This window comes from Clinocottus analis, unplaced genomic scaffold, assembly GCF_023055335.1.
Source record: "Clinocottus analis isolate CAN_PGR_092001 unplaced genomic scaffold, fCliAna1.0.p SCAF_22, whole genome shotgun sequence".
Taxonomy (NCBI): Eukaryota; Metazoa; Chordata; class Actinopteri; order Perciformes; family Cottidae; genus Clinocottus; species Clinocottus analis.
In genome coordinates this window covers 9,027,055-9,037,500 of record NW_027175954.1, presented here as the reverse complement: position 1 = coordinate 9,037,500, position 10,446 = coordinate 9,027,055, and the positions used below count along the sequence as shown (strand labels likewise).

At 42.7% G+C, this 10,446-nt stretch overlaps 2 protein-coding genes across 4 annotated transcripts in view; both read left to right on the top strand.

Moving 5' to 3' along the window:
* ccdc40 (coiled-coil domain 40 molecular ruler complex subunit) overlaps positions 1-10,446 on the top strand; it is a 313,416-nt gene that overhangs the window by 175,565 nt on the left and 127,405 nt on the right. The window lies entirely within an intron of this gene.
* The window catches only part of LOC137793007 (axin-2-like), a 71,860-nt gene that overhangs the window by 24,973 nt on the left and 36,441 nt on the right, over positions 1-10,446 (top strand). For 2 of the 3 annotated variants that reach the window (XM_068588890.1, XM_068588892.1), the window contains exons 3-6: positions 575-756; positions 960-1,015; positions 4,511-4,586; positions 4,710-4,825. The gene's annotated coding sequence lies outside the window, so the exon portion shown is untranslated. The remainder of the gene's footprint in view (positions 1-574; positions 757-959; positions 1,016-4,510; positions 4,587-4,709; positions 4,826-10,446) is intronic. The other variant, XM_068588891.1, reaches the window with a different exon arrangement.

Below are 10,446 nucleotides of genomic sequence, written 5' to 3'. Positions count from 1 at the left end.
TGTGTGTGAGCGTGCACATGTGTGTGTTGGGGATTCAAGACTAGAGAGAGAAAGATATAGATGGACAGAGACAGAAACACCTCAACACAGACAGAGAAATGACCTTTATTTGTCCTTGTGAGCTGGTTTAACAGGACACCGTGGTTAGAAAGAAAGTCACAGATAAGGACGTCAACAACAAGAGGAAGACGGGGGGAGTCTGAGAGAGATAGTCAAAGTAGCATACAAAAGGGCATACAGGAATCACAAAAAAAGAAAACACTAAAAAACCAAAGAGTCTTCGCAGCCAGATAAATCCGTCTCTCCACCTGTAATCACCTCGTGCAGGTCATCTTCTGCCTCGACTCGTCACAATCCCCCAACTAACACTGAGCCAAGCCATCAAACGGCTATCTCTTCTTCTACCTCCCCTTCCCTCGTTTCTCTTCTTTCTCTTACACGGACTGAAAAGACCTTGATGTTTTTCCAATAATTGGCAGCAGAGGTTGACTTTTCTCCTCCCACCCTCCCTCTTTTTTTCTGTTTATCTTTCTCTCTCTCTCTCTCTTTTTTCTGCTCTTCCTCTTCCTTTTAGAGATGAATACTTGGCCCGGGATCAAAGGCAGACCCCAACCGATCACTCTGGCCACCACAAAAGGGGCGTTGGGCGCTGGCGTGGAGCCAGGTGCTGCACATGGCCCCATAGCCAGGGACAAGCCATGCAGAAGGGGCCTGCAGAGCCCCTGCCGCCTCCACCCCCACTCCTGTATGCGAGAGGTCAGTGGCTAAAGTATCAGAGCGTGTGTTTCCTGTCAGATGTTCTCGTCTTGTTCGACTGACTCCCTCTTGTCTCCGTCTGTCTTTTTCTTATATTTGTGTTTCTCTCAGTTGGTTTGTTTACTTCCCCTGTCTTTGTTTCTTTCCTCACCTATCGCACACTCTTCTTTTCTGACTCTCCCTGTTCTTCTTTGCTGTTCCAGAGTGCAGATCCGAGAGGGACCGGCGGGCCCGTGCAGCGGGAATAGAACCAGCTGAGGTAAACATCTGTCCCCCACGGAGAGAATCGTGTTTAAATGTTTGAGAAGACCCGACTCGAGTTTAGTCAAACACTTCCCTCTACCCTCAACAGTCCTTGTTAAAATATATAAGTGTTGCAGCCAAATACAATGTCACTGAGGCCAGTACAAATAAATCACAGTGGAGGACACAAAAAAGTGGGATAGATAAAACAAATGAACAAGCCCACGTAGTCCAAATATATATGTAACACCCAGCTTGCTTTTTAACTGACACGTTTTCAGAATTTCTCTAAGGTCAGTCGACATGAGTCAGAACAGGAACGTTGGAGTCCTGCATTACAAAGAAAAGAGTGATTCACTTCGCTAGATGTGAAAAGATCGTAGTGAGAACCTTTGTTCACTGTGCTCTTCGAAAAACATCAAAACTTTGATAATAAATGTCCAAATACAGTTATCATCTGTGTTTGGGGAATAAGCAACATAAGAGCACACAACATACTCCCATACCGCTTTTTGTGAATCTCTGAATCGATATTGACATACAGGCCTTACAAAGTCTTTAAGGGAATCAAACAGTGAGAATTGTGTTGCTTTCTCTAACAAACTCCTGTACGTCTTGTTTAGATGTATCTTCCTATGTATTCAGTACTCTTACTATCCTGACCAGCCTAAAGAGAAGTGCAGAGCAAAATATTTGACCAAGAAGTGAGATATGTTTTTCATTGTTTGGAACAATTTTAAAGTTAAAAAAGGTTTAGTGGTGTCCAAATATCTGAAACCAGTAAAACATCCAGAACGTAAAGAAGCATACGTACATTTTTGGGAGAGAAAAAAAAGACAACAGCAGTATTTTTCCACACTCTGCATGCTGTCATGCATGAATCCGCAGCTTCGACCATATGTTTAAGATTAGATGTACTTTTTTGTTAGACGAGAACACAGTCAACAAAGTTCTGCTGCTTCCCCGCTGGTCATGAATCAACCGGGCTCCGTCCACACCCTCTCTTTGTGGTCTTATTTCTATTAAGCACAAGACAGCAGCCATCACACAAGTGAAGAATATCACAACATTTACAGTATGAATGGTTTCTCGTCAAGTGTGTGTTAAATCTGTGGATGAAATGGAAATAACACGATTAGGTGAAATATAAAGCTTGTATATGTTAAGCAAATGTCGGAGTCTCTTTCTCTCTGTCTTCTCTCTTTTCTCTACATTAACGTATTGCCCAATGCTTAAGCAGCACAATGCTCACTGCCAAACTGCAACGTGGTTTTAATTTGGTATGACGCCTCTGTGTATCGTAATCGCAATTTACCATCCAAAATTTTAAGCTGCCTGGATTGATTTTTTGATCAGTAGGGGGCAGCAGATCAATTTAAAAACATATATTTTCATGTTACTTAATAAAGTCGATGGCTAACATTTTAGCAAACGCATCTAAAAGCCTCACCCAACATTAGTATCAGTTTGAAGCCATACACTCTTACATGACACATTATATATTCACTCTTGTGATGGCTCTGTGTTAGTCTATCAACAACAAAATATATGTTGCTCTCAAGCTGCTAAATGTTCCACAATGTTCACCATCTAGTTGCGAACGTTGTCTCTCTACTGATGGGTGCTGGTCAGTCAGGACCTTTTGAGCTGAACTCATCTGACTGCGGCTACCATTGTTTTTGTAAAATTTTGGATTAGTGTAACTTTAAAGGAATACTTTGCCTAAAAGCTGTCTTTTAAGTATCAAACACGCCCCCTCTGTAGATTTGACATAAAGCTATAGAAGGTGTGTAGCGTCCTCCATCATGCAGAGTGTAATCATCTTAGACTTATGCCGCTTACAATGGATTCCAGTAGTGACATGTTGTCACAGTAGAACAAGTGCATCATAAAAAAATATCTTTCAAGAAGCATATTCCACTTCCCTGCTGATATTATTCTTTTTTTTTATATTTCACTTGTGAGTGTGCATTGGTCTGCACACTAAAAGCATTGACTCGCTGCTCTGGATTGCTGTTGTATTTTCATGATTTGCTGCCAGGTATCCTGTTACACGACATCTAGTTAATTGATGCACTTTCTTTTCACCTGTATTTATTATTAGTTAATGTGTAGCTCTAGACTTTAGTTGACTTGAGGGATGACATTGTTCGTTTATACATTCTCATCAACTTCTCATCCCTTTGCTTTCACGGCGAGCAATGTAAGCATTACATTCACCAAACATTGACAGTTTATCAATGTGATTATGAACATTTTAGCATGCTTTAGCGCTCGTGTAAGTCCAGGCTCGTGAAGGGTATTGGATTGTGTGTCATTGTAACTGCCTCATGATGTATGGCTTCAGCCAGAATAGGTTATTATTTATATAATCTGCTGTTGCATAACTGCAACAAATACACCTAACGCCATGTAGTGAATGTGAAAGACCATGAAACATTAAGCTACCAGTAATAGGAATAGTGAAGATTTGGAAAGATGCTACATTCCTGATCCTTTATCCCGCTTAAATGAAATGTATGATTTGAAAATGATTTCATTTTGAGTTGCTTTTAAAAGACTGTGAGAAGCATATGGTTTCTGTGAGTAAGTCCACTGTATGTAGTTCAGGTAATGCTAACCCCCTGCTGTGTCGAGGTAAATAAAGCCAACTAAATAAAACAACATGACAGGCCTAATGTGACCTTTAAAGAGAAAACAGTTAGTTCCAACCCAGATAATAGCCCATTTAACACTGAAAGCGTACTAATTAAAAGAGCAGGAGAAAAAAAATATATAATACAGTTATCTAAATAGGGTCAACTGGTTGGTTGTTTAGCTTCAGTGGTAACTCTTTGGCTGTTAGCATATTATGAGAAAAGAAGTCTGATGTTGTTTTTCTGTAATAATGGGCCTTATTTTTACTTTTATGTGTTCCTCCTACAGAGAAAATAGGCCTGATCTCTTCCTTTGTGGCAGCTCCAACTGCTCACTTCACCACCCACACAGCACATTTTCCCAGGCAACAATGTTCCTCCAAAGTTTACACACAATAAATAACGATATGCCCAAAGCAGTTAGCAGTGGCCCCGCTCTCCGTTTCCTGGCTGGAGTTGAAATGAAATGGTAATTTTGACTTGAGGAGGATTTCAAAGGGATGGCCTCTACTTTTCATCTGGGTGCATACCACGAGCTCGCCGACACATTCACGCTGGGATTTGAGAAAAAGAAGAAAAAAAAGCAGAATTTTAAGTTTTTCTGTGAACTTCCTTCTTTCTTTTTTTTCCTGCCATCTCCCCACAGAAAAAGAGATGTAACATTGCTGAGATCTCTCCCCCAGATGGACAGCGTTTATATAAACAACCATGCCCGGTTCAGGGAGCATTTGATTGATGTGTCATTGTCTAAAGATTGTTTCCAGGCATTTGAATAGATAATTCAGAGTATTTGATGTAGACATGTTTCTTCAAAGGTCAGTTGTGGGGGAAGAGCAGGGGTGTCCTCTATCTCTCAAGCTATTTTTGCACCGTAGGCTCCAACTAGCCTGACGGCTTTTCACAAGGGAGATTGACTGACACTTGAATCGTCCTTCTGCTCAAGATTACAAGGTGCTTTCCAAAACCCCATCTGAGATCTGCTCACTATCTCTGTTATGCAAAATACCTTTGTCTGTCAAACAAAAGACCACAACACTGTGTGGATGTGTCCTGTGCCTATTTTCTGTTTTCTAGGTCTGCCTCCAGTTCTGCAGAGGGATTGGAGCGGGACCAAAGATGAAACTGAGGGATTGGCAAAGAACTCCATTATCTCAGCAACAACGAATGAGAATTAAAACACACAAAACAAGGTATGCCACACACCAGCTGTACTGGCCCATACCTTCCTATGTATATAACATCTGACGCCGCACAAAATCCACTCTGAAAATCAAAACGGCCTTTCCTTTGTACGGTATCTTCGTTCCTACATCACAGCGCTGACCCAGCAGCCACAGCAATATTGAGGGCACACTTTCCCCGAGTCGGCCGATCACATTCCATCGTCAGTCAGCCGTGGGGGAAGCGGCCAGGGTGACAAATGCAGGGTGTCAAATGTTTTTTTGTTAAACACAGTAGTGTCTTCATTATCTCCGAGCTCCGCGGCCCTTGATCGAGGCCAGGGTTAATTGCTGTTAATTAGACGTCAGTACGCATGGCTGAGTGAGCCCACATATCTCACTGAGGGGACCACAAAGGGAGAAGAGGAACGGATGGGGTCGCTCACAGACAATGATGGGAAATCAGTGTCAAGTGTTCCTCCTCGGTGGCTTTAGCTGCTTGGGAAGCAGATAAGGAGAGTAGATGAGGCAACGTGTTATCTGTCTCTGTGTGTGATTATTGTGGCCCAGTGTGCCAGTTGTTTCTCTGCATTGTTCCCAAAATTAAGGTTGGAAATGTATCATGCCACGAAGAAAAGTAGGCTTTTTGAAATGTCAGCAACGGATTGCCATTGAAAATTAGCACCGACCTCCGAGGTGGCCAGAAAATGAATGCTAGGGAATTTGTTGATCTGCTGACTTTTGACTTTTCCTCAAGCGCCCCCACCAGGTCATGGTTTTCACCTGAACTGTGAAATAGTTTAACATCGACTAAACATTTCGCACAGATGTCAATGGTTCCCAGAGGATAAACTTGCGCTAACTCTGTTGTTTGTCCGACTTTTCCTCACGTGCCACAGTGATTATGGTAATTTATTCAGTGAATGTTATGTACCAACTCCCCTCAAGATGATAAGACAAACATTTGGGTGCATGATTGAATACCTACCTAACTAATCTCTCTCCCATCAGCTTCAGCTGCACATTATAACTGCTTAAAACACAAAGATGGTAGCATTGTATTTGGACCGTGTTCACATGCTGATGTTAGCCTTTTGTTAAAGCACCTGTATCTTTAGTCTGAAGTCCACTGATGCATTGATGTTCAGACATTCACAGATATTTACAGACACAAAACTTTATGTAAGATGAAAAGCGCCATCATCAAGACTTGAAGCCTGTCGCCAAAGTGTGTATAAACAAGTCCCTTGGTCAACCCCTGGTTGCATTTGTTTTTAATGCATGACTTGTATCGGTCTGTTGCTTTTGTAGCCATAATAATAACGACAATAGAGGTGCTTCAGACAGAAGCGGGCCCGATAGTCAGACCTAGGAGGGCAGGACGTTGTAACCTTCACACCCTTCGCAGAGTGAGAACTCACTTTGTTTAAATTTCCAAGATCAAAGGGTGCGTCGCAAATTCTCCCAGCTTCCACAGCGTCATTTGATGTTTCGGGGAGGCAAATTATTGTGGTGATTACAGTAGCTGTACACAACTGGTGGAGCAGGCCAAACAAGGGTCCTTGTTGTGACTCTCAATTAGTGGTGTGACATCTCAGCACCCACCGTCTGAAAGACATCCCGCAATAAGAGAGGCTGTTTGGGCTGATAAAGTGATTTGGCTTGGTGGGCTCTTTCATCTGCACCGCAGTGGGGTATTAGAGGCTTCTGGGTATTCTCTCTGCATATCCTCACACATTCCCATTATTGTGACAATAGTGCCACTGTGTTGAGCGATTCAAAGAGGCTATAGGCCTACTCCACTGTGAACAACTTCCAGTTGATCATCGTATAGACGTGTCACTGTGCCTTGGATGCTTCTATCGATACAATTAACACGGATATACTAAAAAATATGTGTGTGGCGCCTTCATTTCAAATGAAATCATACACATTATTTTATCCGTTTTTATAGTCCCTCGGCAGCTGAACATTTTTCAGATATCACACCATTAGCAGTATTCTCATGTTGTCTGAATATTCAAACGCACAGCCATCCCTGTAGTTGACGAGGCCGGCGTTGTTTTTCTTGTTTGTGTGTTATTGAAAGCCACAGGGAGTTGAAAGGATAACTTTGCCTGTGGGAAGGACGGAGCACCAGAGGATCAGGTTCAGCTCTATTTCTGATAACACTTTGCATTCTGCAGGCAGCAGTGACAGCTCTGATGCCTCGTGTTTGATTGTGTCTTTCATGTCTTCCTGCTGCCCTCAGTATAAGCAGCAAGGCCGGTATGGTGGTAAAGCGATGCCCAGCGAACTACCGCAGCAGAGAGAGATTGAGATGTAGTGCGTTTCTGCCAAGGCGATGAACAGAGGCACTGGAAGGATGTTGGTTTTCAGACCCTACAGGTTGTCTCTTATATGTAAAAGAGAGGCCCTGGTGCTAAAACTATGCCGTGTACAATTGGCATCATGTCAGGAACCTTTCACTGTGGAGTTATGTGTCCGAGAAGAGCTGGCTCAGCGTGACGGTTGTTCTAAAGCATTAAGGTTTTAGAAGTAAGCATTATTTGAATGATACGTTTAGTTATCGTCTATATTTTTCTCCTTGTCAAGAAATCCCCAGAAAGAAAAAAAAAGCCACTCAATGGATATTATCAACAAGTGTTGTATCCCAAACTTGTTATATCTTACGCTCAAGCCACTCGCCAGAAAACAACTTTGTAATCGAGCGTTACTGCAGATCACAGATACTTTGAATCTCAACGTTTCTAAACCAAAAAAATACATACATCCCTCAATTTTGCAGTTTTGCTGTGTTGAAATGCAATTTGTAGGACACCAGGCCGCGTATTCCTCTGTGCTCCATTGTTTTCCAAAACCTATTAAAACATATAAATGAGCCACATTGTTGCACTGCCTGACATGTTCCTTCAATGATATGAACATGCCCACCGTAGTTCATTTTAAGTCTCTTATACACCGTTTTGGTGACTTACATACTCACTCGAAGCACCAAATGCCTCGCTGAAAATATTACCCAAAAAATGCTTCAATCTCTGTTTAAGTAACATTAGATTTTTTGTTTAAACTACAGTGTCTGTCTTTTTTTATACATTATTAAATAATGGTGCCCAGTTTCGAAAGATTGAAGTTTTATTGCGAGACAGACCCACAAGTTGATTTTGGGCTTATCATCACTGTGGTTTATTGACAGTAAGAAAATAAAGAATGAAGTGCATGTAAATGCTGTGGTTCATGGGTCAAGGTTTTTATTTTGCCATTTGTCCAACAGTCCAGACATGTTAGAATTTTTGGGTTGTGAGCAAGTTGGAGCTCAAAGACAGGGTTAGGTTCATCGACGCAATTTTGTGGGTTGTCTGCGCTTAGTACCAGAGTGCACATATCACACTCTGAAAGCATTTTCTAAACCTGCAATGTCCCTTTCCTATAGCTTCATTCCACTCTGTGCAGGCCATTGTGTTGACCTGGAAACCGCTATTCACTGCTGTGAGAAAGAGGCCCCTGAAACGCTCCCTCTCACTAAGAGAAACATATAACAGTATTAGATCTAGTTTAATTACACAGGGGCTTGCGGATGGGCCCCTCTTTTCTCTCGGCGGTGAAAATGCTTAGTGTTTGTTGTCGGTTCAAGGCTCTCTAAAGGATGTGCTGGCATGTGTAGGGTTCTGGCAGAGAGGAAACTTGCGGTGGGGGGGGGGGTGAACTGTTATTGTTTGAAAAGCGTGTAAGCGGCCTTCACAACACCGCATCCACGGAAATGAAGCAAAGACGGCGAGAGAGAGAGAGGGAGAGAAAGAGGCAGAGAGGGAGAGAGAGAGAGAGCAAGAAAGAGAAAAAACTCTTTCGCAGCTTTGACTGACGACTTAACAGGCGAAACCGAATTTGTCTTTTGCTGGGAGATGTCAGATGCCTTGCCAGTGAGAGAGAGAGATGGAAAGAGGGAGCGAGAGAGGGAGAGAAAAAGCACACCACAGAATATCTCCTGCGTCTTTTTTGCCCTCTCTTTTCTTCTCCGGTTTAAGACGGCTCGGTGAATGCAACAACATCAAAGGCCTAGCACTCAGAATGTACATTGTTGTTCCAGTAACCACATGAAACAGAAAGGGAGCGTTGGAGAGAGGCTGGGAGAGATGGAGCAAGTTTTTTTTTCTTTCTTTCCTCGTACATAAATAGGGAGCTATGGAGGGAATCGGTTTAGAAACGGTAGAAGATTAACTCTTTTATCTCTTCATTTCAAACGTCCTCCATATCCACATCCTCCGCATGCTAACAACTGTCGGGATCTTCATGCCTGACCAACACCGCCACAGAGCAGGGGTGTCTCCTGTATAAGACACGTATAACTCCTCTACAAACAGAGCTGATGAGAGTAGAAATAGATCCAAAGAGGGGCTTTATGGAGCCTCGATCCTGACTCATTGTCATTAAGAAAGCCCTCTGTAATCGGAGCTAAACTTAGAAAGCTACGAGCTCTTACTCTGCCACCGACTTTCCACATTTGTACAAAAGAGGAGCATAACGAAACAGTCCCAAACTTGTGCCTCGACGTATCAGGCTTTATTCCCGCCTGGCCTTATCTTTACACAGAGACCACCCAGGAGCAACAAGTCACTTCTCACCTTTAGAGTGTGTGTGCGTGTGCGAGGGTTGTACTTTATAAGCGCAAGTGTACGCCTGTGTCTGTATACAGTCCCGTGTTTGTGTGTGCGTCTGTGAATGAATGTGTTTTCTGTGTGTGCTTCTACCTCCCACCATCTGGGCCCTGTTTGGAGAGATTTTCTGTAAAAATCACAGTCACGCCGTGGCAGGATTACCACTGTGAAAAGCAGCACCTGGAAGAAACTCAGTGCTCCTGCTCCTTTCCCTCAGATGCTCAAAGAAGTTCTGCTTCCCAGCTTGAGGCGCAGGATTTGTTTTTGACCTACATGGGCGTCCTAGGCCTCATGTTCCCTTCAAAAAAAGCAAAAAAAAAAGCAAAGAACACATCTCAAATTCACACTAGGCTACATCCAGCAAGGTTACAGTATCACCACGTTACAGTAGATAAACAAGTGCATGTGTGTGTGCATGTGGGGGTGCACCCCAGCATGTGTGTTTACACCATATATATCATGTTTCCATGTTTCTTTTAATGGCAGGCCAAGGCACTAAGGGCTGATTATTCACACTGAGATATAAGCCTGTGAATGAAAGAGTTCAATAATCCCAGATGGAAATTGAGTCGGAGCATCTCCACAGAAGATTTCCCATTAGAAATAATCTTAGTCTAGGATTAGGCACAATTAAAACTGTTTTGATGTTCCCACACATACACACGCGTAGTATATCCATCGTTACGGTATTTCCCTTTAGAAATTCCTCGTGCAACATTAGCAACTATTTCGCAATTTATTTGGATGCAAATTCATCAGCGGCGAAGGGCAACTAGGCAACTCTCATAATCACGCCTGTAATTTAGTAGAACATCCAGTGTTAAATGTTTTTATCTTAGCGAAATCGGTTAAAGTACAGTAAGATGCCACTAGGTGGCCCGCATCTCAGGCGAGGCCCTGAATTTATAGTAATAGCAACTAAGGTCCTCAAGAGTATCTCACACTTACATTTTTACAAGTGTCTCTCCTGTGTGAATCTCCAAAACTATTGAATTA